This window comes from Nicotiana tomentosiformis, chromosome 1 (assembly GCF_000390325.3).
Source record: "Nicotiana tomentosiformis chromosome 1, ASM39032v3, whole genome shotgun sequence".
In the NCBI taxonomy this organism is placed as follows: Eukaryota; Viridiplantae; Streptophyta; class Magnoliopsida; order Solanales; family Solanaceae; genus Nicotiana; species Nicotiana tomentosiformis.
Genome location: NC_090812.1, coordinates 109,883,857 through 109,907,066, shown reverse-complemented (window position 1 = coordinate 109,907,066; position 23,210 = coordinate 109,883,857). Strand labels below are relative to the sequence as shown.

At 37.2% G+C, this 23,210-nt stretch overlaps 1 long non-coding RNA gene across 1 annotated transcript; it reads left to right on the top strand.

Moving 5' to 3' along the window:
- Nucleotides 1-15,295: 15,295 nt before the first annotated feature.
- On the top strand, nucleotides 15,296-16,363 carry LOC108945401 (uncharacterized). Its single transcript, XR_001969549.3, has 2 exons — nucleotides 15,296-15,706; nucleotides 16,061-16,363. It is a non-coding gene; the product is annotated as an uncharacterized lncRNA (long non-coding RNA).
- The last annotated feature ends 6,847 nt before the right edge of the window (nucleotides 16,364-23,210 follow it).

Genomic DNA, 23,210 nt, shown 5'->3' with positions numbered 1-23,210 from the left:
ACAGAATCTCAAAATACAGAGTCAAATCCTCAAAAAACAACTATTTGAATGATAGAACAATGATTATAGAAATAAATGAAAGAGAACTTCAAGGTCTGCGAACAACATAGCAGCTACCTCGTAGTCTTCACAAGCTAGAACTGGTGTAGACTCTAGCAATCACCATGCCCAGCAATACCTGGATTTGCACATAAAGTGTAGAGTATAGTATGAATACAACCGACTCCACATACTTAATAAGTAACAAACCTAACCTTGGGCTGAAAATAGTGACGAGCTCAGAAGAATGTTAATGTTCAATATCAATAATCATTAATGACACATGATATAATGATGACAGCAAAAGAAAACAACTCAAGAGATATCATGTTCAACTCGTTCACAAATACGGAAAATTAGTCATGCTTTCAAAGTATAACAGTCAAAGCCCCAACCTTATCAGCGATATCGCTAAAAATATGAGTTTATCAAGAAACCCGTAATTTCAAAACTTTCAACAATATGTAAGATATTTCATTTACCATCTAGCATGAGGAAAGTACATCCTTATGCCTACATGTCAAATATAAATGTCAAGTCAATAACATCATAGTGAAGCCATCGGGTGTACTCACACTCAATACACTTATGATGCCTAGCACAAGTGCCCCTCACCATCTTACACACAACCACACTCAGCATTGTACGGGTATTTGGCACAAATGCTCCTCACCAAAGCACATATATGACCATGTGCATGCGCTCACTGTGAATACCAGACTCCAGAGGGGTGGGTCCTTTCCCAAGCGCTGATCGAATATAAATCGATGATCAATATAACTCTTGCAGCGTTCAACTCGATCCAAATATCAATCTATTGCAACGTGCAACCCGATCCAAATATCAATCTATTATGGCGCGCAACCCGATCCAAATATATATATCACAATACGACTTTATGGCCCACATCAGTCATCAACCGCTCAAATATCCATATGCCAACATCTCACAAAAACATATTCCAATTTACCACACGGAATATACCAATGTACCACAAATTCAGCTCAAACTCATTCGCGTACAAGGAAACCAATAACATGTGAGATAACATATCAAAAGTGCACAGATACATAGATACATCACGCGGATATAATTATCATGACTAAAAAGTATGACTACGGCCAAGGCAAATAGCTTAATATTGCAAAATAGCCATATCATGTCTCAAATAATTAAGCAGTTAGCCTAGATATGATTTCGAACTTAAATAATAATTCATGTAGTCATACAAATGGAGAAAACATGGTATCAAAGAAGCATGATAGAAAACAAGGCATATAATAGAATAAGAACTACATGGGTCATGAATAATTATGGTGCACGCACAAATGCTCGTCACCTCATATACATGTCACCCCTATCACCTAACAAATGACATAGCCAATGAAACATTACCCTCAAATCCAAGTTTATATATGTTACTTACCTCATCCAGATTAGTCTTCAACCTCGATTCACGTAAAACCTCGATCTAGATCTCCAACCGCGCAAATCCAAGACAAACAATCCATAAAGTTTTGATCTTTGAAGAAATCTCCAAAAGTCTACAAAAGTCAACCCGGGTCCGCTAGCCTGAAATCTAAAGCCATTACCAAAATTCAAGAACCTATAACCTACCAAGTCCAAATATATAATTAGTTTTCAAATTCGGGTCCAAATTGATGGTCATAATCCCAAAATACACTCTCTTAAAGTGTAGAGAAAAATTTCAAATTTTCTTTCAAAATTCTAAGTTTTAGGTGTAGAAATACATCGGTAATCAAGGTATAAAATCAAATCCAAGTGAGAATTGCTTACCTCCAAGATAATAGTAAAATTGCTCATCAAAATCTTATTTTCTCGAAGTTTGGGGATAAATATATAAAATAATAGGCAAAGACCCGAAATTAGAAACTTAAGTAATCTGCCCCAGCTGTACACTATGCGAATGCGACTCTAGGTTCGCGTTCGCGAAGAACAAAACCACACAGCACCTAAAACCTTCATCGCGAATGCGGCATCCACAACACGAATACAAAGGCCAACAAGCCTCTCAATTGCGTGAACGCGAAAGGCTGCTGACCAGCCTTCTCCAACACTTCGCGAACGTGAACTTACCTATGTGAACGTGATAGCCATCATCCAGAATACTACGCGAACATGAAAACTGCATCGGGAACACGATGAACAAATAACCAACAACCCAGAATACTCTATGCGAATGCAATACACTGATTGCGAACGTGAAACACACTAGAACAATACCAGAAATCAGTAATGCAACACAACCAAAATGGTCTAAAACCACCCCGGATCACACCTGAGACCCCCGGGTCCCGTCCAATCATACCAACAAGTCTAAATACATTATTCAAACTTATCTAAATGCTCAAAATACAAAAATTAACAGCAAAATCAAGAATCGTCGAACAAGAACAGTCTCTTAAGTTCATAGACTTCCAACTTCGAATCAAGCGTCTGATTCAAACCTAACCAATCCGCCCAAAATTTGTACACCGGTCCCAAATGACAAAACAGACCTATTCTAATTCTCAAAATAACAATCCGACCCCGATAATCACAAAGTCAACTCCTGGTCAAACTTATGAACTCTCATATTCCTCAAATTATCAACTTTCAACAAATATAATCGAAATCTTCTAGGAACATCCAAATTCAAATCCTAACATGTGTACAAGTACAAAATCACCATAGGAACCTATTGAAACCATCAAATCCCGATTCAAAGGTTGTCGACTGAAAAACAAACATTGGTCAACTCTTCCAACTTAAAGCTTTCGAATTGAGAATTACTCTTCCAAATCAACTCCTAACCTCTCAAAAATCAAAACCAACCATACACGCAAGTCATAATACATAATGTGAAGCTACTCAAGGTCTCAAACTGACGAACAATGTGGTAAAACTCAAAACGACCAATCGGGTCGTTACAAAACTTTGTTGAACGCATTCAAATCATCCTTAAACATTGTGGATCACAATCAAACTTAGCACCCAAGTCCCAATAAAATAAATAAACTTATACAAAGTCTCAAGACCACAATAAGAGTCCGATAACGCCGAGTCCAACTCCCGGTCAAACCTATGAACTCTCCAAATTTTTCGAATTTCCAACTTCCGACAAATAGAGCCAAAACCTTCTAGGAACATTCAAATCCAAAATCAAACATACGCCCAAGTACAAAATCACTATACAAACCAATTGAAACCATGAAATCCTGATTCCGAGATCGTTTACTCAAGAGTCAAACATTGGTCAACTTTTCCAACTTAAGGCTTTCAAATTTAGAATTACCTCTTCAAATGAACTTCGAACCTCTCAAAGATCAAAACCAACCATATACGCAAGTAATAATACACCATATGAAACTACTTAAAGTCTAAAATCACGGAACAAAATATTAGAATTCAAAACGACCGATCGGATCGTTACAGAAAATTCTTGCATTAACCTACTCTATGTGTTCGCGATAATTCATTCAAAAAGGGAAGTGGATTTAATTAATTGTGTGAAACATATTTACAATTTTAAATCGTCTCTCCTATATATTTTCTTTTTCTTTTTGCTTGGTATTTTCGACAATAACTGTTGCACCCTTTACTTAGAAAGTGTAGATACAAACAGGGGCCTATCTGTGAGCACGTAAATTTTTCCCAATGAAAAAACACCTATAAAATCCACAAAAATAGATTTTTTCTAATTGTTTTAATTTTTCAATGAATTTTCTGGAATTTCTTGTTAATTATTTAATTCTATTTTTATACATATTTAATATTTTAAAAATAATAAAAATACCATTAAAATGTTCCATTCTTTATTGCATAGCATTTTAGATCTTAAATTGTATTTAGGATTTAGCTACATTAATTAAATGCATTTTAAATGAAAAACACAAAAAATACCATGGTCATTTTATATTTTTATCTTTTAGTCTTAAATTATTAATTTCCTTTCATTAGTTTTTAGTTAATTAATTATTTAAATATTATAAATAGTAAGTAGGTTAATTTCGCAAATTAGATTTAAGTTAGGATTCAGTTTAGGGTTTTATTTAATTTGTTTAGGATTTAAAATCAAAGAAAAGAAACAAAGAAAGGAAAATAAGGCTTTTGTTTGTATTGGGCCAAGTACCTTAGAGGCCCAAATTGGGCAAATCCATCCAGTCCACAACAAATACTCACCCAATCTATTTCCCCTCATTAAAATAACCAAACGGCCCCGTTTTATTATCTTTCAATCCCCACCCTCCATTCAATCTAATCCTACGGTCCACAACTAACCCTTTTCCCCCTTATAGCTGTCCGAACAGCCCCCTCCCCCCTCCCCAAACCCTTAGGAACCCCTCATTTCTCTTCATCATTATTTAACCCTTCTAAACCTAGCCGCCCTAAAAATCCCAAACTCTACTGGCCGGCGGCCACCACCCCAATCACGCCCAAATTCACACCCTAGACTCCTCACATCACCTTTATCATTATTCTACCATTAGTTTTCCAAAAATCTCCACCAAACCCGTCGAATTTCAAATCTGAGAAATCAAGAAAAACTTAACTCGCTCGTTTTGCTTCAATCCTGGTCTTTTGAATTTGAAATCGATATCAGTCGATTACTCTTGATAAGAGCGGTCGATTGATGATGATTTCAATTCATCACACAACCACAAGAGTACAAGCAGGTGTTTATTTGTCACTGGTTTCTCTTAAAATCTCCTTCCATTTTATTTTTGGCTAAAAAATGGTGATCCCTCATTTCTTCTTTTCTTTTGTGTTGCGTTTGGTGTTAGCCTATCTAATGTAATGACTCAATCGGTCGTTTTGAGTATTTGCACTTCGCTCGGTAGTTTACGGACATGAGTAGCTTCGTATAATGTATTATGATTTATGTGAATTGTCGGTTTTGGATTTTCAGGTTATTCGGAATCGGTTTAGAAGAATAAATTTCATAGTTGAAGCTTTAAGTTGAAAGAGTTGACCAAGTTTGGCCTTTTGTGAATTTGACCTCGGAACGGAGTTTTGATGGTTCCGTTAGGTCCGGATGGTGATTTTGGACACGGGTGTATGCCCGGATTTGCATTTGGTTGTTTCTAGTAGGTTTCTGTACAGGTTGGCAAAAATTAGAAATTTGAAGGTTTGGAAAGTTCATAAGTTTGACTAGAAGTTGACTTTGAGGATATCAGATTCGGATTGTGGTTCCAGGAATTGGAATAGCTTCGTCATGTCATTTGGGACTTGTGTGAAAATTTTGGGTTCATTATGGGATGATTTGATATGTTTTAGCGCGCGTTTTGGAAATTGAAAGTTCAAAGTTCATCGATTTCGATTTGAGGTGTGATTCGTCGTTTTGATGTTTTTATCTGTGTGTTAAGGCCTTGAGTAGGTCTGTGTTATGTTATGTCCCAAGGGTCTAGGGCGTGTTTCAGATTGATTTCGGATTATTTTCCTCAATGTTACTATTGTTGGTTCTATTATGACCGCACATGCGGCTGGTTTGCGCAGGTGCGATGGTCGCAGAGATTGCTGGGAGAAGGGTTCTACAGAAGCGGAGATTGCTTCGCATCTGCGAAGGCGCATATGCGGTGAGTTGAGAGCAGAAGCAATATTTGGGCGTGCACCTGTGAGTGCGCAGATGCGGGTATTTTACCGCAAGTGCGAAGGCAGGCCTCCAGTGCTTCTCCGCATACACATGGTTTTTTGTCGCAAAAGTGACACCGCAGAAGTAGCTAATGTGTCGTAGGTGCAAAAGTGCTAAGCAGAATAATAAATACAAGGGTTCGCGATTTTGGCTTTATTTTAACATTTCCAAGCTCGGATTGAGGCGCTTTTTGAAGCAAATGTCACCATATGAATTGGGGTAAGTGTTCTCTAATCAGTTTTGGTTATATTGCATGAATCTGCCTTCATTTTGATAATAGGATTGTGAATTTAAAGAGGAAATTGGAGGTTTTGGCCTAAAGTTTCATAATATAAATTTTTGAGTTTTGAATATCGAATTGGAGTCAGATTTGAGTGAAACTAGTATAGTTAGACTCGTAAATGAATGGGTTGTCGGATTTTGTGAGATTTTGTCTAGTTCTGAGGTGCGGGACTGGGTTGGGCTTTTGGCCGATTTTGGGCTTGTGATTCAAGATTTGATCTTTTTCAATCGGGATTGGTTTTTTTAGCATTATTTGATGTACTTGAGTCATTTTTGGTTAGTTTAGAGTCGTTCGGAGGTCGCAACATGCGTGATGGAATCTTTGGAGCATTGATTGGCTTTCTCGGTATTGGTATTGGCTCGTTCGAGGTCAGTAACTCTTCTAAACTTAGTATTGAGGGTATGAAACCCCGTAATACGTGTTATGTGATTGGTGTTGAGGTGACGCACATGCTAGGTCACAAGCGTGTGGGCGTGTACCATGTGAATTGGGACTTTGTTGCTTCTATGGTACTGTATAGTGATCCTACTTTGTTGATATCTGTGTTTCCACCATGTGATAAAGTAATTAAGCTGTCAATCATGCTAGATATCATGTTGAGGCATTATGACGACACTATTTGGACCCATGGTGGTCGTTTCTTACTGTCATCTCACTAATTTCATTGATATTTCATACTCAGTCATGTCCATGCATTCATACCATATCTCAGTCTCAGTTATTATTTATTGATATGTCATATCATTGTTGTCGGGCTAGTTTCATGACATTGTGAGCCCATGAGTGAGACTTGAGATATTGATGACTGAGTGAGGTCGAGGGCCTGATTGCGAGTGATATTTTGGGATCGGGTTGCATGCCGTAGCATATTATATTTCTTATATTTTATGAGATCGGGTTGCATGCCACAACGATATATTGATTATATTTTATGGGATCGAGATACATGTCGCAGCTATATATTGATTATATTTTATGGGATAGAGTTGCACGCCGCATCGATATAGATCTTGGGCTGAAGGAGCCCCTCCGGAGTATGCACACCCCTAGTGAGCGCAGTCGACTATATATATGTGGATTGGGTTGCACGCCGCAACATGTATTATACAACGCTGAGCATTGAGCATAGTGAGAGAGGATGCGAGATAGTGAGATTGAGTACTATGAGAGTGTGAGTATACGAGCTCATCATCGAGATGCATTTCATTTGATATGCGTACTTGAGATACATGAATAGAGATGTATTTCCTTCTGCTACCCAGTTTTGGGACATTTATGATTTTACCTGTATCTTGACATGTAGGCATAGAAATGTATTTTTCTCATACTATTTGAAATGAAACATCTTACTTATTGTTGAAAGGACTTTTGGGAAAAATCACAGTTTTCAAACTTAATCATATTTTGGCATATTCGGTAAAAGATTTGAGTTTTCACTCAGATACCTCTTTTATTGCCTGTTATGAACTGTTGTGGAATATTGGTATTCTACCCGACCTTGTGTTAGTTCGTCACTATTTTCAACCTAAGGTTAAGTTTGTTATTTACTGAGTACATGGGATTGATTGTACTCATACTACACTTCTGCACCTTGCGTGCAGATATTGTTGTGTTCGAAGGCAGCTGGATTGTAGATGTACCTACGTCCCGGTTGTAGCTGTCCCTTGTTCGTGGTAACTTTAGATCTATAAAACTCTGTTTATGTACTTTTCAAACATACGATGTATTTATTTCATTTCATCTTTGTAAATTATATTCTTAGAAGCTCATGATTTGTACTACCAATCCTTGGAGAATGTATAAGATTCAGATATTTCTTTACTTAATCGCTTTATTAATTGTTATTTGAATTGGTTAGTGGTTAATTGGCTTACCTAGCGGGTTGGGTTAGGTTCCATCACGACTAGTGGATTTGGGGACGTGACAGGTGGTATCAGAGCTATAGGTTCAAAGGTTCTACAAGTCATGAGCAAGTGTCTAGTAGAGTCTTGAGGATCGGTATGATGACGTCCATACCTATCTTTGAGAGGCTACAGGGCATTTAGGATATACTTCCCATCTTTCTTTCCTTATCGTGCAGCATTGATACAGCTTCAAGTGTAACTCTTTGAATTGTTTCCACGCATTTGTAAGCGCACATGTGCGCTCGGCATCAGTTGTGCATCGACGGCTTGTGATTCCATAGTTGAGGTGTGAGATGTAATTTTGGCATGCTGATAATGGGCCAGTCTAGAGGACTTGAGGTCGGGTTTTGACGGTACCCTGAGCACGGAGATTTCGATTGTGCGAGCACATGCTTTTGGGACCTATATGTCTGTTGGTGTCCCTATTAGTGGAAAATGTGATTGGATGACTAGGTGGTGAGTATGATGTGACTTTGAGATATGTTTAGATTGTTCGAATGTGACGGGAAGAGTTTAATTGATATGTAGCAAGGACTATTGGGTGTTTGATTTATGTTTTGATTTGGCATATGGCCTCGAGTTATGGGTGTATTGAAGGACCTCTCATGTTGTTTAGTTGTGAAGTGACGTAGATTTTCATGTCGTGTTATGAGTTCTTACTCAGGGAGATTAAGTGATTGCTTAGTAGTTGTGGCTGTGAGAGGATATAACATATGTCAATTTGAGGCTAAGTAGGTGGGTTATCTTCTGCGAGGTGTCCTGAGGTTGTGTGATCCCTGTGATGTTTTGTAGAGAGTTCTCTTATACCAGTGAATGATATATGTTGCAATTTGAGTTTGGATCGCTTGTGAAAGTTGTCTTGACTATTACAAAAGGTGAATGCAAGATTTGCAGATAATTTGAAGTATTAGATGGTGGGCGTTGCAGGAGCTCAAGAAGGATTTAGTTGAATCTCACTGTGGTATTATGGCAGTAATAGAGTATGGGCATTTTGAGTTATTATGTGTTTTGATCTATGTCTTTGAGCCAAGTGGGGTAGTATGCTATCGACGAGTTGATTGCATGATTATACGTTGTATTTGTTTTGGTTTGAGGTATACTGGTGAATTAGTTATGGCTGCAGGGGTTGAGATTGATGATGACTCGAGTAAGGGAATTTTTGGATACGGGTTGTACTCTAGAGAGTGGTTCTAATGGATTCAAGATTTAAATGTAGCAATTTGGAATTTTCAAGATTGGTATATGGCTAGAAACTGAGAGTTACATTGGACTGTGTCGAGACTTGTGGTATTTTTATATCATTGGGGATTTTGTGTTTTAGTATCAAGAAGGTGAAGAAAAGAGTTTTAGGTTCACATAAGGTCTCTTTAGAGTGAGTGTCTCGTTTGTGGTGCTTTGGGGTGTTTAAGAGGGAAGTCAGCGGCTTATGGGCCTTAGGGAGTTGAGGTTTTATACTAGGGTCTCTTGTGTGGTGAATTTTAGTTAAGGATCGTGGTATCCTAGCAAGGAGAAGTATCAATTTGAAGGCAGTTTGGAAAGGACTTGGGTATGATCGATCCTTTGGATCTTATGACGTGGCTAGTCTCTACAGGTGTTTCGTGGCAATGCTCTTGGGTTTTGGCAACCTGCGTAGCTGGGTTGAGTTAGAGAGATTCGGTTCAGATAGCTTGGTTATGTGAAAATGGGTTTCGAAGAGTTCTCAATGGTTTTTACCAAGGTTCGAGGGGTATATTTCCTGATGGCGTGAGGAGAATGTGGTGTATGGTGAATTTCTCTTGGATGAAATCAAATGGAAGGTCCTTGGCTAATTGAGTATGTAGTAGCTTATGACTCGGAGCAAGGTATGAAGTTCTCGTATTTTTCTTATGATGGCATGGTATATGCGGTGTGTTGTGTGGGATTGAGATTTATGTGAGCGGGATCACAGTTCTATTTTGGAAGGGAAGGTCATAAAATTCGTAGGCAGCATAGACGGTTTCAGATGACTAGGTAAATGATATTACTATTTGGTATGGCTTGATGAGAGTATACATTTGAGAAGGGGCAGTGTGTTTTGATGTATGGATACTTTACTGGTACTACGACACTCTTCTAGTTGATCGACTGCTGATATTCAAATTCTGCTATGCGGCACGGAAGAATTTTAGAAGTATTTCTCATGGGATAATCGTGTATGAGAGATGTGTTAGACATTCTGGCGGTGGAGTTGGGATCGGATATGGTAATTCGTATGTTCTATGGATTTGGAAACTGGGAGTTCTCAGGAGCAGACTGTTTCATGGTTGCGAACTGTGAAGTCGTGTCCAAAGCTAGCCAGATGATAGTATGTATTATGATTCAGCCGTTGTACATTTTCAGAGGGTTATTTATATATTTGTGGGTGACCATAGTTGATTTGAGGGTCCATTGGTAGGCCCAATTAGGATGTGTATTCTACACCAAGCCAGATTGGTTGGCTCCATACTACTATTGTTGAGGGATGTGCCATTCGGTTGTTGTTGAGCGTATTCGTGTTCTGAAAAGATCTGTGAGTTGCTCTTCTATGCTACGAGGAGTTATGATTCGTTGGCTATAAGAACACCTAGTGTGGTTCTATTTGGGCTTTATTGCTGAATTTGAGCGAGATGAGTAATTGGGTATTGCATGGTTGATGGCATATGGGTTATGTTCTTTTCGAGTTTTGTGTGGCATTATGTCATCTGCTCTCCATGGTTATGGTAATGCACTTTGGGTACTTGATGTCGAATTTCACATGGCTATTGATTTTGAGCAGGGTGGCTCGAGGTATATGATATGGATCAGCGTTTGGATGGAGTTGCGCATTGCAATAGAGTTATGTTGAGGTATGATCCCTTGTGTTAGATTCGTGTGTTTTGATCTTACGATGTGTGATAAGTTCTTAGCATTGCGTTGTGGTGGTACCCGTTGAGTTTGCATGACGATTTTCTTGATTAAGTCATTTTCGTGACTGAATACATTTGGATTGTTGCTTATTAGTGCATGGATTGCACAGTTTGTGGCTCTGAGTAGTATGGGTGTTGCGTGTCAGTAGAGTAGTTGGTATTCGATATGATGGAGTCGTCGGATCAAGGATGGGTGCTATCGGATTTGATTGTGGTATATTTGGAAGGATAATATCATAAATCGGTTTAGGATTTGGCTATAGTTCTTGTTGAATGAGAGGAAGCTCCACGGCTGGTTGATCTGATGAATGGTTATGAGTTTTTGCGTGTTCCTTTCATCATCGGTAGTGTACGAAAGTTTCATAATAGGGTCTTATTTGATATGAGGTTTATTACCGGCATTGGGTTATTTTGAGCAGCTACTGTGATTAGAAATCATTGCTTCGAGTATCTGTGTTATGTGATATACCATGCGATTGTATCTTGGGTTATGATTGTGGTTTGGTACAACTTGTTAAGACTTATGCAACGTGTAGGTTGCAAAATTCAGATTTTATAAGGAATTCCGGATGCTGGAAAATTGGATTCTAAGGCTAATAGACTAGGTTGAATTAAGAAATTACAGTTATGTTGTGTTATCGGACCAATATGGGATAGGGTGACGTGGGTTCACCCCCGAGTACGTGCATGGTAAGGTTATACGGCGGTTTGATGGTTTTGGGAACAACTCTTGGCACGTTCGAGGACGAACGTATGTTTAAGTTGAGGAGGATGTAACGACTCGACCGGTCGTTTTGCGCGTTTGTACTTTGCTCGGTAGTTTACGGGCATGAGTAGCTCCGTATGATGTATTATGACTTATGTGAATCGTCGGTTTTGGGTTTTCAGGTTATTCGGAATCGGTTTGGAAGAATGAATTTTATTGTTGAAGCTTTAAGTTGAAAGAGTTGACCAAGTTTGACTTTTTGTGAATTTGACCCCGGAATGGAGTTTTGATGGTTCTGTTAGGTCCGGATGGTAATTTTGGACATGGGCATATGCCCGGATTTGTATTTGGTTGTTTCTAAAAGGTTTCAGCACAAGTTGGCAAAAATTAGAAATTTGAAGGTTTGGAAAGTTCATAAATTTGACCGGAAGTTGACTTTGAGGATATCGAATTTGGATTGTTGTTTCAGGAATTTGAATAGCTTCGTCATGTCATTTGGGACTTGTGTGCAAAATTTGGGTTCATTCCGGGATGATTTGATATGTTTCGATGCGAGTTTTGAAAATTAAAAGTTCAAAGTTCATAGATTTCGATTTGAGGTGTGATTCGTTATTTTGATGTTTTTATCTGTGTTTTGAGGCCTCGAGTAGGTCCGTGTTATGTTATGTGACTTGTGAGTATGTTTGGACGGGGTCCCGAGGGGCTCGGTCGTGTTTCAGATTGATTTTGGATCATTTTCTTAAATGTTGCTATTGCTGGTTCTGGTATGACCGAACCTGTGGCTGGTTTGCGCAGGTACGATGGTCACAGAAGCGACAAAAGGGTTGAAGGAGCGAAAATATTGTTGGGAGCAGGGTTCCGCAGAAGTGGAGATTTCTTCGCATCTGCCAAGGCGCAGATGCGGTGAGTTGAGCGCAGAAGCAGTTGGCAGCGCAGAAGCGATATTTGGGCATGCACCTGCGAGTGCGGAGATGCGGGTATTTTACCGCAGGTGCAAAGGCATGCCTCAAGTGCTTCTCCGCAGATGCGTGATTTTTGGTCTCAAAAGCAACGCCACAAAAGCGGTTAATGTGTCGTATGTGCGAAAGTGCTGGGCAGAATGATAAATACAAGTGTTTGCAGTTTTTGCTTCATTTTAACATTTCCAAGCTCGGATTGAGGCGATTTTTTAAGCAAATGTCACCATATGAATTGGGTTAAGTGTTCTCTACTCGGTTTTGGTTATATTTTATTAATCTACCTTCGTTTTAGTATTTTTGATTGTAAATTTAAAGAGGAAATTGGGGGGGAGGGGGGGTTGGACTAATGGTTCATAATATGAATTTTTGACTTTTGAACAATTGGTGTCGGATTTGAGTGAAACTAGTATGGTTGGACTCGTATTTAAATGGGTTATCAGATTTTGTGAGATTTTGTCGGGTTCCGAGGTACGGTCCTAGGTTACGCTTTTGGCCGATTTTGGGCTTTTGATTCAAAATGTAATCTTTTTTTATCAGGATTGGTTCCTTTAGCATTGTTTGATGTACTTGAGTCATTTTTGGTTAGTTTCGAGCCATACGGAGGTCGCAATATGCGTGATGGCAACTTTGGAGCATCGATTGGCTTGCGCGGCATTGGTATTGGCTCGTTCGAGGTCAGTAAGTCTTCTAAACTTAGTATTGAGGGTATGAAACCCCGTAATACGTGTTATGTGATTGGTGTTGAGGTGACGCACATTCTAGGTCACGGGAGTGCGCCGTGTGAATTGGGACTTTGTTGCTTATATGGCACTGTATAGTGGTCCAACTTTGTTAATATCCGTGTTTCCACCATGTGATAAAGTAGTTAAGCTGTCAATCATGCTAGATATCATGTTGAGGCATTATGCCGACGCTGTTTGGACCCATAGTGGTCGTTTCTTACTGTCATCTCACTAATTTCAATGATATTTCGTACTCAGTCATGTCCATGCATTCATACCATATCTCAGTCTCAGTTATTATTTATTGATGCGTCATATCATTGTTGTCGGGCTAGTTTCATGACATTGTGAGCCCATGAGTGAGACTGGAGAGATTGATGACTAAGTGAGGTTGAGGGCCTGAGTGAGAGTGATATTTTGGGATCGGGCTGCATGCTCCAGCATGTTATATTGATTATATTTTATGGGATCGGGTTGCACGCTGCAGCGATATATTGATTATATTTTATTGGATTAGGTTGCACGCCACAACGATATTTTGATTACATTTTATGGGATCGGGCTGCACGCCGCAACGATATAGCGCTTGGGCTGAAGGAGCCCCTCCGGAGTCTGCACACACCCAATGAGCGCAATCGACTATATATATGTGGATTGGGTTGCACGTCGCAGCGGGTACTGTACAACGCTGAGTGATTGAGTGTGCTGAGCATTGAGCATAGTGAGAGAAGATGCGAGATAGTGAGATTGAGTACTATGAGAGTGTGAGTATACGAGCTCATCATCGAGATGCATTGCATTTGATATGCGTACTTGAGATACATGCATAGAGATATTTTCCTTCTGCTACCCAGTTTTGGGACATTTATGATTTTACCTGTATCTTGACATGTAGGCATAAAGACGTATTTTCCTCGTGCTATCTAAAAATGAAACATCTTACTTATTGTTGAAAGAATTTTTGGGAAAAATCATAGTTTTCAAACTTACTCGTATTTTGGCATATTCAGTAAATGATTTGAGTTTTCACTCAGATACCTCTTTTATTACCTATATTATGATGTTATGAACTGCTGTCCGACCTTGTGTTAGCTCGTCACTACTTTCAACCTAAGGTTAGGTTTGTTACTTATTGAGTACATGGGGTCGGTTGTACTCATACTATACTTCTTCACCCTACGTGCAGATGTTGGATGTTGATGTGTTGATGTGTTCGATGGGAGCTGGATTAAAGATGTACATGCGCCCCGGTTATAGCTGCCCCTTGTTAGTGATAGCTTTAAATCTATAAAACTCTGTTTATGTGCTTTTCAAATATACGATGTATTTATTTCATTTCAGCTTTGTAAATTCTATTCTTAGAAGCTCATGATTTGTACTATCAGTCATTGGGGAATGTATAAGATTCAGATATTTCTTAATTAATCGCTTTATTAATTGTTATTGAAATTGGTTAGTGGTTAATTGACTTACCTAGTGAGTTGGGTTAGGTGTCATCACGACTAGTGAATTTGGGATCGTGACATCTATATTTCGATGGCAAATAGCGACATAATTTCTTAATCAATAAGGGTTTTCGAATCTGGTCCGAAATGGTTTAATTGTCTTGATTGTTGGTTGAGTTCAGAAGTAGGTTCAATTATTATCATGTTTAGTTTTTGATTGATCATCTATTAATAGTTAGCTCATGAATTGTGATGGTTGTTCGAATAGTCACATGATTAGGCCAGCATTTGAATTCGTGTTTTGATTAGTGTAATTGTGCTTTGATATAGATTCTGGGTTTTAGTTTAATTGGATAATCTGTCGTTGCATTTGTTGCTGACATTAAGATAATCAGATTGTTTCCTACTAGGTCTATTTTTGAAATTGATAAAAGAGAAGGGAGCAAAGTTTAAGTAAAAGAAAAGGTTTAAATGAAGGAAGGGTAACCTAAGGGGGTTAACTGGAGAACAAAAATCAGAGGAATCTTTTGTAACTAATTAGGAAAGTCTTAGAAGAGTGTGGAAAGGGATCAAATAGCAATAAAATGATACAGAAAAGAGAGAGGTCATGGTTTTGGTCTTTTGGAGGTAGAAAGGAGTGAATTTTTAGATGTTAAAATAAGAAGAAACTTCAGATGTCCCAATCTGTTAAGAAAAATGCTGAAAATAAGAAAAATATCCGAGAATAAAATGACAGTTGTCCATTTATTGTTAAAAAGATGTTGTTTTCCTTAATTGTAAGAGGCTGACAGATTCCTTTCTAGGCCTTATCTCATTCCCTCTTAGAGCATATGCATATTCTATAAAAAAGGGACTCTTCCTCACATTCTCACACACGTTAATTCACTTAGCAGTGCTCTCAAATACACTCAAGAACAGATACTGATTTTATACAGAATTCTCTGAAAAATGGATCCTCTTTTTTATTTTTCTGTTGTTGTCACTCTGTTGGTTTAGTTGAGATTTTGAGGTTGTTTTCTTCTGCTTCCTGCAGCTTGATCTTGCTGAATCAATCCAGTGTTGGTTTTTCTTAGCCTTTATTTGGCAAAAAGTTTAGCTTGTTTACGAGTTTAGGTACACATCTCACACTTGTACTTCTGTTTTCGATTTGCAATGAAATGTTGGCTATTCTTTGAAGTTATTTGTTGTTATGGTGTAAACTTGTTGTCTGTTTTGTTTTAAACATAAATGGATGTCAGTTCGATATGTTTAAGATTTAAAACCTGCTATGGATTTCCATGTTAAGGACAACTGATCTCTATAGCCATTTCATAACAAGAATTGTAGTTGATTTCACATGTTTGTTTAGACCTCAACAAGTATATATCATTGACAAATACTTGCTTCTTATATTTGAGTATTAACTACTGAAATCTGAGCCTGCTTTCATGATTTCTGATAAATTAAAGTCTAAAGCTTGATTTGAAGGTCAATAATTGCGGGTCTGGCCACAAGTTGGTTCGATTTGCAGTTTAAGGCTTGAGCGAAGCTGCGTCTCCGTCGGATCTTTGTTGCTTGGGTTTGTTATCCATTAAGTATCAATTAGAGTCGTGATCATAGTGAGGTTTAACCATAGCTGCATTCTTTAATGGGGGATGAATATTGTAATTTTAAGCATACGATGATGCATTCCATAGTTGGCAGTGTAGTTGCTTAGGTGACTGTTCAGAAGTTCATTTATTCAATTGTTTATTTATTTTTTTAAGCTATAATACTGCCATATGCCTTAAATTGTTTTCTCCAAATCAACTAAAATTGTTTTAGCAATAGCATGGGAGGAATCGTGTATGTGTTCAATCTTCTTACATATCTTAGATGTATTTGTTTGATTCATGCATGATCTTAAGCTATCAATTAGTTCTTTAGACTTTATTCCGTCTTGGATTGATTAACAGACACTGTGAAAGCGGGTGTTAGTTTAAATTTCAATTTATATTTTTATGAATGATCAATTTATGTAGATGTGAATTTGTTGTATATCAATCTGATGGATTTGAGAATATCTCGTAAGAAGAGTCCTAGGAGTGGCGAATCGTGTGTTAGGCCCAATAGAATGATAGTCCGTTATTATGTTTATTTTCATTCCTATGATAGTAACAGTTTAATGGATCCGCCTCTTTTAATTTGTTAAACTGAAGTTTCGAACAAGTAATTAGTAGATGCTTCATCATGACTTGTCCACACTAACTCAAGCATGGAAACATCTTGACGTGTGACAGTATAATAATGATTAAATTTCTGTTTCAACAATTCTCTCCATAATTCATGCCCTTGCAATAATCTCAAATTTAGTTAGGTAATAAATTTATAAATATCGTAGTTTGCTTTAGGCGCAATTAAATAAGTCATCGTGACTATGGGTACGATTCTCGTGGCATAGTCATGATACGTAATTTCCAATTTGAGTGTGTGTTTCACTCACTCGCCCCTAAATTCAAATAATAATAAAAGTTAACACGTTGTAAATCGCGGGTACGTTTCACGTGGCGCGACTCATAATGTGTACAAAAACAAACGAGTGCGCGATATCGCGACTTGTTCAAACAAATTCCATAAATACTGAAAGCGATTTAAAAGGTAAAAATACACATAGGTTCAAATATATATTAAATCAAATAATTAGGCCAATTATTAATAGTTGAGCGACAGTGCTAAAACCACGGAACTCGGGAGTACCTCACACCTTCTCCCGGATTAACAGAATTTCTTACTCGGTCTTCTGTATTCGCAGACTAAAAATAGAGTCACTTTCCTCGATTTGAGACTTTAAAAATAAACCGGTAACTTGGGACACCATAAATTATCCCAAGTGGCGACTCTGATTAATTAAATAATCTCATTTAGATTAACGTCACTTTAATTGGAAAAACTCTCTATCCCCTCGGGAAAAAGGGGGTGTGACACTATCTAGGTTATTCACGTGAACCCATACTCTTAAATCATGTATAATAATATTATATCTCTATAAAATTATTTAAATATATGCGCGTGCACCCAAACTCAAAAACTCCTATGATACAATGGGTGAACCTTTACAAATGAAAATTAGTGGTTCAAATCGCACTTCATACGGTCTTATTTTTAACAAGTATTATATATATATATGTGTGTGTGTGTGTGTGTGTGTGTGTGAAAATCACTAAAAATTTAAACAAATATTATTTTGAATCTATATTTTCAAAAGTGTTATGGGTTCATGGTAAGAATCTAAAGTTAAACCCGTCAAATATAATTAAATTTTATATCCATCTCTTCTCAGCAGTTCACCCATCTTCTTGAAATCCTGGATCCCCTCGGCATACAAAAAAGAAATAAATTAAAAGGACGAAAGATCGCAAAAGTTTTCTACATTCATTAAGAACTATTTTAAAAATGTAAATTTAATGCAATATTATACAATTCAGAACAAAATTATTTAATATTTGAAGAATCATAGCCATAAATCATAATAATTATTATTATAATACTAATAATAATGTGGCAAATGAACTACGTATAATTTAATTAGATTAAAAAGAGTTAGCTGTCAAATTTTAATACTTCTCATGCATGTTGATCAGCATGAGGAAACAGTTAGGAGTACACACATCAATCGTTAACATATTTGTTTGTGGCTTTCTGCGGTACAATGTCAAAAGTAGTCCTATTTTCTGGTGTAATAGTTACTTTCAAATGTTTTATCCACCTGAATATAAGTCAGTTAGAAGTCAATTTTTGTGCCGTAAACGAAAAACTAACACTCCTAGCTATAATCATATAAAGCGGAGCTTTATCTCCACACTAGTCGACTATAAAAGGCAAACAGTTTTAACTTCCACACTAGCCTTAACTTGAAAAATCTAACTACTGCAGTACAAGCAGTTTAACTACACTGATAAGACGAATGTGTAGGGCTTACACATATGATTTTCACGCAATTAATAATGATACATAAATTATTATGTCGGGATTGCGATACAAAAATCAAGAATTAGTTTTACTAATAATATGCATGGGCAAGCTACTTATTATATAATACTAATGTGATTATAATTTATTCATTTTCAATAAAAATATATTTTTATCTTAAATTGCCAAGGTAAGTTGTCTTATTTTGAAAAAGGTAGTTTTAAAAAACAATACTAAAGTATTAAAGCTCGTCCAAGCTAGCCTTGTTAGTTGAGTGCGAGATTATGAAATTGTCAGCCCAGCATGCTGGCCTCAAATGCTGAGTTTAGCTGGCTCGTAAGGCCGTGGAATAATGACATAGCCCATGGTAAAGTCTCTTGGGCTTATCATTGTCCTTGGGCCTAAGACAATTTCACTCCTGTTGCTAAAAGGAATGAATAATAGAAATGAAAATTTTCTTATAAGAAAAATCAAATTATGGTGGATGTCTACTCTTCCTCCATGATCTTCTCAAATGCTTAATGACATATTCAATGACATATTTCTATGCTTAATGACATATTCAATGACATATTTTTCTTCACTTTTCATGTCTATATAAAAGCCTTGTAATAGATAGGAAGAAATACACAATTGAAGAAGAAATAAGAATCTCTTCTCTCTTTCTCTATATCTCTTAGCTAGTTTTTTCTTGTTCTATATTGTTACTTTGAGTTATATTTCATAACACGCTATCAGCACGAAGTCTCTAACCTCAAGGTTGAATTCCACTTCTGTGCTACATGCACGTCTTTCTGCTACAACAACAAGTTAGAGCTTTAAACCAAATAAGTTTATACCAATATTTGAAATAAGCAATGATCTGGTTATTAGAAAATTAGTATTTATGTGGCTGTTAAGGATGTCACCTTGTTAAATTTTTATGAACTAAATAATAGGTGGCATGCGGTATACTAAATAATCTACAAAATTAAAATTATACTTTATTATGTATGCGTATGGTTTTACCTTATAATACGATTTTAGTATGCCTAGTATAATAATTTTATATTAGTTTGCAGTCAAATATAATATAATAATAATACTCGTAACTATTTTATTTTAATAAGATAAAATATTAGAACAAGAAGTGTGTACTACACCAAAATTTTCATTGATGATAGTTCTTATCAAATTAACATATTGAATCATTTCTATATGGAAAGCATATAGTAGTAGATAGTAGACAGAGATTTGTCCCCTATTTATTTTTGCATGGTCGGGATTGAATTTCGGGAAGTTCGGAGTTGAATTGGAAAGAAATTTTTTATTTCGAAAGCTTTAAGTTGAAATAATTGACTAAGATTGAATTTTAGAGTAAACAGCCTCGGAATCTGGATTTGAAGGTTCCAGCAGGTTCGTATGATGATTTTGGATTTGGGCGTATGCCCGGGTCAAATTTTGGATAACCCGGGAGCATTTCGATACCTATTGTGAAAGTTAGCACTTTGGAAGAATTTCATGAATTTGGGTTGGAGGCAAATTTTATGTTATTGATATTTGTTTGGGATTCCGAGTCTGGAAATGGCTCTGTATGGTGATTCTGGTGTTGAAAGCACATCCGGAAGTGGATTCGGAGGTCCGTAGGTCATTTTTGAGTCATTTGGCTAAAGTTGAAAATTTGAAGGGTTTTGAGAAGTTTGTCCAGAAGTGGACATTTTGATATTGGGGTCGGAATCCGATTCCGAAATTTGGAGTAGGTCCGTAATGTCAAACGTGACTTGTGCAAAATTTAAGGGCAATCGGGCATGATTTGATAGGTTTCAACATCGAATGAGGAACTTTGAAATTCTAAAGTTCATTAACCTAAAGGTTCTGCTATATCTCTTTATTTTTCTAGAGAGTATAATACTTAGTTTCCACAAAAGTGCATGGTAACTAATAATACTATATTTTTCTATTTGATACATCACTTTTCTTTAATGTTCTAGTCATATCACTTCCATCTTGAATTAAGCTTATTGTAGCAAAGACCACGTGTGAATTTTCAATATTATTGTCACGATCTAATTTTTCCTCCGTTGGGTATCGTTATGGCACCTAATCTTAGGGACTAGGTAAGCCTAACATTTACTGAGCAACAACAATAACGAAGGAAATCTAACAGTCTCGATATAGAAATCTTTACAAAATTTACATTTTTTTCAAATCGGTAGTACAAGTCATAAGCTTTACAGAGTTTACTACAACTTCTAAATACAATTGTTCAAAAATAAGTAAAAACATTGTAAATACAAAATAGGAATGTGACTCCGAAGCCTACGAACGCAGTGCAGGTTTACCTTGAGTCTCCTCAACAAGGATCTGCATAGCTACTAACGATCGATACCTGGATCTACACAAAATGTGCAGAAGTATAGTATGAGCACACCACAGCGGTGCCCAGTAAGTATCAAGATTAATCTCGGTAAAGTAATGACGAGGAATAGTCAAGACACCCACTGGTCTAATAAACTGAACAAGCATAAGTATAGGAATGACAGAACATGACATCTATCTAAGGACCCCGCGATATGGCTAACGACATAGCAACTGCATTAAGGAAGGAAAAACAGCAAGTAACAGCGAAACACCAGAATAACACACAGAAAAATGAACGGAAACACAACCCAAATCCGAAAATCACAATACAGTAAAGGCAAGTAGTAACTCAGCAGCTGCAATAGTTTTCACATCAGGTCTCAGCCAACAAACCCCAATAAATTAGTCAAATCCTTTAAGTGTAAACTTTTACCCGTAAGTTTTTAAATTGATGTCTTTAGAATATAATCCTTTCCAATAAGAAATTATTTTTAAAATATACTTCCTTCAAATAAATATCTTTCAAACATAGTTCTTTCAAGATAAAAAACCTTTCAAATATAAACTTTTCAAATAATTAGCCTTCAAACATAGTTCTTTAAAGATAAATACTTTTCAAGTATAACCCTTTCAAATAAATACCCTTCAAATATAGTTCGTTCAAGATAAATACTTTTCAAGTATAACCCTTTCAAATAAATATCCTTCAAACATAGTTCTTTCAAGATAAATACTTTTCAAATATAAAATTTTCAAGTAATATCCTTCGCGTATAAGTCACTATGTGACACATAAGCATGGAAGATTAGCATCTCCTAACACAGATATAACCACAGGGAAAATCTACCGGGATACCATCTCGTAGTCCCGAATTAATTATGCAATACGGGGGGAATCTCCCGGAATACGTTCGTTATCCCAAAATAAATATGCAGTAGTGGGAGATCTCCCGGAATACGTTCGTAGTTTCAAAGTAAATATGCAAGACAGGGGGGTCTCCCGGAATACGTCCGTAGTCCCAATTTAAATATGCAGTACTAGGGGATCTCCCGGAATACGTCCGTAGTCCCAAAATAAATATGCAGTGTTGGGGGATCTCCCGAAAAACGTCTGTAATCCCAATTTAAATATGCAGTGCAAACAACAGAGATAACAACTATAATACAACAGAAATCTCGTACATCACCACAACAAGTACAAAAGCAACAATGACAGAAATACAAAGTACGACGAGCAAATCAACTCAAGAATTTAAATCACAAGAACGGTAGAACTCATTCACAAGGAATAACCACAGTAAAGAATGCTAGGCACAAGGATAACAACTTAACAAGGGAAAACAAACAAAATGTAGCAACGATTCCACAATATTCAATTCAACAATAAGATGCCAACACGAGTCAAATAGTTCAAAATAATGGCAAGTCAACTAAGATATAAGTTATCTAAACTCCTTTTGAGGTTGAGCAATTACGAGGAATATTCAACAATTTAAGTAAGGATAAGCAGCGGAAGATAATCATAACTCCAATTAAGACCAAACAATTATAGGATGAGAAAATAATGATTTCAATTAAAGATAAGCAGTTATGAAAAATATAGCATGATGATAGAAGAGGTAAAATATTTGGTTAAGTCGAATAAGGGTCAAATAGACAGTAAGAGTGAATCCTAAAGCAATTATCTCTAATCAAAGCATATAGAGGTAAAACTAGCAAATAGGAATTCAAGCGTACCAAGAACAACATCATACATGATGAATATAAGGACATACGAACCATAAAAGGCTAACTTTCCACAAATAAGTCCAAGCATGCACTCGTTACCTCGCGTACACAGACTACAATCAACATAAATGACTTAAATCCTAAGGGGTAGTTTCCCCCACACAAGGTTAGGCAAGAAACTTACCTCGAATCGCTCAACTCAATCCGAAACCATGCTCTTGCCACGAGTATCCAACTCCGAATGGACCAAATCCACAAGATTCCTCTGAAAATCCTTCAAAGAATCGCCTTCTCCCGAGATCAAAATAAAAAATGGAGTGAAAATGAACTAACCATCGATTCCAACCCCTTTTCTGCCCAGCGATCCTCGCACCTGCGACCATTTCTTGCACATGTGCCTACCGCACCTACGGTCTAACCAGTCACACCTGCGAAAGTTACTAACTCCCACAGTCTCCGCACCTGCGAGCCTTTTGCGCATATGCTGGCATCACAGATGCGGAACCTCCTCGCACCTGCAACCCCAGGCCAACTCTCAATTCTCGCATCTAGGCTTCCATCTCCGCACGTACGAGTCCGCACATGCATTTCCCACTCCACAGGTGCGAAATACTAGACACCAG